Raw genomic sequence first — 6,134 nt, 5'->3', positions numbered from 1 at the left:
GCTTCTCTAATCTCCTGATTAATACTATGCCCCACACTACAACTACTACTTGGTGGGCTATAAACAACTCCTACCAATGTTTGCTGCCCCTTGCCGTTTCTTAGCTCACCCAAATTGATTCCACATTTTGTTCTTCCAATCTGAGATCCTCCCTTACTAAAGTACTGATCCTATCGCTTGCTATTGGCACACCACCACCTCCTTTTCCTTTTTGCCTGCCCTTCCTAAATGTCAAATATCCTTGAATATTCAGTTCCCAGTCTGGGTCACCCTGTAGCCACATTTCCGTAATGGCAATTAGAACACACCCATTTACCTCTTTTTGTGCCTTTAAATCATCTACCTTGTTGCCAATGCTATGTACATTCAGGTAGAGTGCCCTGAACCATGTCTTCTTGACATTATTCTGTATTCTAAGCCTAGTTGATGCTGGCCTTTGTTTTGCCTGCCTAATGTCACTTGTTACTTTTCTATTTCCTGTTACCAGCTTTACTTCCTTCCAATTTGACCTACCTTTCAGGTTCCCATCCCCCTGACAAGCTAGTTTAAACCTCCCCGACACAACTAGCAAACCTCCCTGCGAGGATATTAGTCCTGGTCCTGTTGAGGTGTAGTCGTATGTCTTGTATAGGTCTCACCTGCCCCAGAACCAGTCTCAATACCTCAGAAATCTGATGTCCTCCCTCCTACACCAATTCTCCAGGCACATGTTCAATCCATCAATCCTTCTATGCTCAGCCCTATGCTCACTAGCTGGGTGTAATCCTGAGATTACTGCTCGAGGTCCTGCTTTTTAATTTCCTTCCTAACTCCCTAGAATCTGTTTTGAGGACCTCATCCCTCTTCTTACCTATGTCATTGGTACCAATGTGGACCACAACCTCTTACTGTTCACCCTCCCCCAGAAGGATGTGCTGCAGCCGCTCCGTGACACCCTTGACCCTGGCACCACCAGGGAGGCAACACACCATCCTGGAGTCATGTTTGCTGCCACAGAAACGCCGGTCTGATCCCCTACCTATTGAATCCCCGATCACTATTGTTCTTCCATTGTTCTTCCTCCCCTCCTGTGCAGCTGAGCCATCAGGGGTGCCACGAACTTTGCTCTACCTGCACTCCCCTGAAGAACCATCGACTTCACCAGCATCCAAATGGAAAACCAATTAGCAAGCAAGATAGACCCACTTCTGCACTGCCTGCCTAGTTCTCGTAAGACTGCCTGGTCACCCATTCCCTCTCTGCCTACATGCTCCTAACCTGCAGTGTAACCGCCTCCCTAAACGTGCTTCCACATACTCCTCCACCTCGCGGATGCACAATAGTGACTCCGGCCGCCGCTCGAGTCCGAAATCCAGAGCTCAAGTTTCTGCAGCCGGTGACACTTCCTGCAGATGCGTTCATCTGGGACACACTGTGCGTCCATAATTTCCCACATATCGCTGGACGTACATTCCACTTGGCCGAGCATTCCACTTGGCGAAGCTAACTTGCCATACCGTAACTTTATAAAAGCTAGTACAATTAGAATAAGTAGAATAAATTACCAGTTACTCACCAATCAGCTTGGTTCCCTGTATCAATGAACCATCTACTGGAGGCTGCAAAAAGGTAGAGCAAGGAAGGAGGCCCTCCCTCACCGAATCCCCAATTTACACTCTGTGCACTCAAAGCACTCACTGCAGACGAAGCAGCTCTGAGGAATGCCTGCTTTATACTTTCTGAAAAACAACTGATTCAAACTTCTGAAAACCAGTTTAAGCCATCTACCTAAGTAACTAGCTGTAGCTACTCCCAGAGAGCTTGTATACCTGTTTTAAGGCTGGAATAAAAACCAACTTCTCTTAAGGAGTAATTTTTAATAAACTGCTAAATTGAAAAAAAAAACTAGACTTTAGATAGAAGTTAACCCTTAAAACTCCTCACCAGCTCTCAGTACAGTCCTTTAAAAATACAGCCCAACGTTTCAGGTAGGTGACCTGTCAGTTCCCTTTCTGGTGGAAGGTCATTAGCCTGGAAGATCAACTCTGATTCTCTCTTCAGAGACAGATGATAGCTCCAGATGAGATGTGAATGGCAGAATAGTAGCCAACTGAACTCAGAGTAAAGAGATTAAGAAACGAGGATAAAAACAAACCAGTGAGTAAAAAAAACAAAGCAAAATGGGAGCAAAGGTTATGATCTAAAATTACTGAACTTAACATTGAGTCCAGAAGTTTGTGAAGTGCCCAGTCGAAACATGAGGTGTTGCTTGAGCTTGTGTTGAGCTTCATTGGCACACTCCAGCAATGTTCCACAAAGTCTCCCCAATGTAGAGACCATATTGTGAGCAGCAAATACAGCATACTAAACTGAAATTATAAGTAAACCGCTTGGAAAGAGTGTTTGGGACCTAAAGTGAGAAAGGAGGTAAAAGGGCAGGTGCTGCATCTCCTTGCTTGCATGGAAAGGGGCTGTAGGAAAGGGAGGGGGTATTAGGGTTGACTAAGGAATGGACTAGGTGTCGCAGAGGGAAGAGTCCTTTCAAAATGTTTAAAGGAGAGGAGGGGAAGATGCAGTTGGTGGTGGTATTACACTGGAGGTGGCAAAAATAGCATGGATGATTCACTGAAGGTGAGGACAAGGGAAACCCTATCATGGTTCTGAGAGTGCGTGAACTATGAATGGCCTGACACTGGGAAGTTCCGAGGAACAAAGGGACCTTGGCGTGTTTGTCCATAGATCTCTGAAGGCAGAAGGGCAGGTTAATAGGGTGGTGAAAAAGGCATATGGGACACTTGCCTTTAATAATCGAGGCATAGATTACAAAAGCAGGGAGGTCATGTTGGAGTTGTACAGAACTTTGGTAAGGCCACAGCTGGTGCAATTCTGGTCGCCACATTATAGGAAGAATGTGATTGCATTGGAGGGGGTGCAAAGACGACTCACCAGGATGTTGCCTGGGATGGAACATTTAAGCAATGAAGGGAGGTTGGATAGGCTTGGGTTGTTTTCGCTGGAGCAGAGAAGACTGAGGGGTGACCTGAGCGAGGTGTACAAGATTATGAGGGGCATGGACAGGGTGGATAGGGAGAAGCTGTTCCCCTTAGTTGAAGGGTCAGTTCCGAGGGGTCACAAGTTTAAGGTGAGGGGCGGGAGGTTTAAGGGGGATTTGAGGAAGAACTTTTTTTACCCAAAGGGTGGTGACGGTCTGGAATGCACTGACTGGGAGGGTGATAGAGGCGGGTTGCCCCACATCCTTTAAAAAGTACCTGGATGAGCACTTGGCCTCTCATAACATTCAAGGCTATGAGCCACGTGCGGGGGACAAATGGGATTAGGTAGACAGGTCAGGTGTTTTAATGCACCAGTGCAGACTCGATGGGCCGAAGGGCCTCTTCTGCACTGTATTATTCTGTGATTCTGTGAAGTAGAGATACAGCCTAGGACCCTGTCAGCAGCAGGGTGGGGCGGGGAAAGAATCCTCTGTTGGGGAAAAAAGGAAGACACATCGGAAGCACTAGTATGGAAAGCTGAACAGATACAATGGAGACAGAGAAACTGGGAGAATGCAAAGGAGCGTTTACTGGAAGCTGAGTGTGAAGTGTAGTCAAGGTAGCTACGGGAGTCAGTGGGCTGACAGTCAATGTTGATTGATAGCTTACCCCCAGAAATTTAGAAAGAGAAGTCAAGGAAGGGAAGAGTCGAGTCAGAGATGAACCACATGAAGGTGAGAGAAGGATGGAAATTGAAAGCAAATTCCTTGAAAATTTCCAGTTCAGGAGAGCAGTCAACAATGCATCAGAAAAAGAGGTGAGGAAGAGGGCCCGAGTAGGACTGGAACAAGGAATGTTCCACGTAGTCCACAAAAAGACAGGCAGAGCTAGAAACCATGCAGGTTCCCAAAGCAATACCTTATTTTGGGGAACTACTTTGCAAGCCTTCTAATCTCAACATTGAGTTCAACAATTTTAGATCATAACAAAGAACAGCACAGGAACAGGCCATTCGGCCCTCCAAGCCTGCGCCGATCTTGATGCCTGCCGAAACTAACACCTTCTGCACGTCCGGGGCCCATATCCCTCTATTCCCATCCTATTCATATATTTGTCAAGATGTCTCTTAAACATCGCTATCGTATCTGCTTCCACCATCTCCCCTGGCAGCAAGTTCCAGGCACTCACCACTCTCTGTGTAAAAAAACTTGCCTCGCACATCCCCTCTAAACTTTGCCCCTCGCACCTTAAACCTATGTCCCCTAGTAACTGACTCTTCCACCCTGGGAAAAAGCTTCTGACTATCCACTCTGTCCATGCCGCTCATAACTTTGTAAACCTCTATCATGTCGCCCCTCCACCTCCGTCGTTCCAGTGAAAGCAATCAGAGTTTTTCCAACCTCTCCTCATAGCTAATGCCCTCCAGACCAGGCAACATCCTGGTAAACCTCCTCTGTACCCTCTCCAAAGCCTCCACATCCTTCTGGTAGTGTGGCGACCAGAATTGCACGCAATATTCTAAGTGTGGCCTAACTAAAGTTCTGTACAGCTGCAACATGACTTGCCAATTTTTACACTCTATGCCCCGACCAATGAAGGCAAGCATGACGTATGCCTTCTTTACTACCTTATCCACCTGCGTTGCCACTTTCAGTGACCTGTGGACCTGTACGCCCAGATCTCTCTGCCTATCAATACTCCTAAGGGTTCTGCCATTTACTGTATACTTCCCACTTGCATTAGACCTTCCAAAATGCATTACCTCACATTTGTCCGGATTAAACTCCATCTGCCATTTCTCCGCCCAAGTCTCCAACCGATCTATATCCTGCTGTATCCTCTGACAATCCTCATCACTATCGGCAACTCCACCAACCTTTGTGTCGTCCGCAAACTTACTAATCAGACCAGCTACATTTTCCTCCAAATCATTTATATATACTGCAAACAGCAAAGGTCCCAGCACTGATCCCTGCAGAACACCACTCGTCACATCCCTCCATTCAGAAAAACACCCATCTACTGTTACCCTCTGTCTTCTATGACCGAGCTAGTTCTGTATCCATCTTGCCAGCTCACCTCTGATCCCGTGCGACTTCATCTTTTGTACCAGTCTGCCATGCGGGACCTTGTCAAAGGCTTTACTAAAGTCCATATAGATAACATCCACTGCCCTTCCTTCATCAATCATCTTCGTCACTTCCTCAAAAAACTCAATCAAATTAGTAAGACACCACCTCCCCTTCACAAAACCATGCTGTCTCTCGCTAATAAGTTCGTTTGTTTCCAAATGAGAGTAAATCCTGTCCCGAATAATCCTCTCCAATAATTTCCCGACCACTGACGTAAGGCTCACCAGCCTATAATTTCCTGGATTATCCTTGCCACCCTTCTTAAACAAAGTAACAACATTGGCTATTCTCCAGTCCTCTGGAACCTCGCCTGTAGCCAATGAGGATGCAAAGATTTCTGTCAAGGCCCCAGCAATTTCTTCCCTTGCCTCCCTCAGTATTCTAGGGTAGATCCCATCAGGCCCTGGGGATTTATCCACCTTAATGCTTTGCAAGACACCCAACACCTCCTCCTTTTTGATAATGAGATGACTGAGACTATCTGCACTCCCTTCCCTTGGCTCATCATCCACCAAGTCCTTCTCTTTGGTGAATACTGATGCAAAGTACTCATTTAGTACCTTGCCCATTTCCTCTGGCTCCACACATAGATTCCCATCTCTGTCCTTGAGTGGGCCAACCCTTTCCTTGGTTACCCTCTTGCTCTTTATATATGTATAAAAAGCCTTGGGATTTTCCTTAATCTCTGCCCCCATTGTGTTCTTTTTTCTTGTTTTATTCTTAATCCCTTTACTTGCCGTTCAGACAGTCACTATCCTGTCATTCACACCTCATCTACACACATCTTTTATTTCTTTACTTATCCCATTACCACTCACTTTGGCTTTGCACCACGAAACCTTTGATCATTTAATCTGGCTTGCCCTCCACCCAATCAGACCTTCCCTTTTGTTCTTCCCACCCTCCTCCCTTTCAGTTGCTTAAAACCTATTACATTTCTAACTTTTTTCAGTTTTGATGAAAGAAACTCTGTTTCGCTCTCCACAGATGCTACCACACCTGCTGAGTTTACCCAGCATTTGCTTAGACT

This window comes from Heterodontus francisci, chromosome 7, assembly GCF_036365525.1.
Source record: "Heterodontus francisci isolate sHetFra1 chromosome 7, sHetFra1.hap1, whole genome shotgun sequence".
Classification (NCBI taxonomy): domain Eukaryota; kingdom Metazoa; phylum Chordata; class Chondrichthyes; order Heterodontiformes; family Heterodontidae; genus Heterodontus; species Heterodontus francisci.
This window is presented reverse-complemented; position numbering follows the sequence as displayed.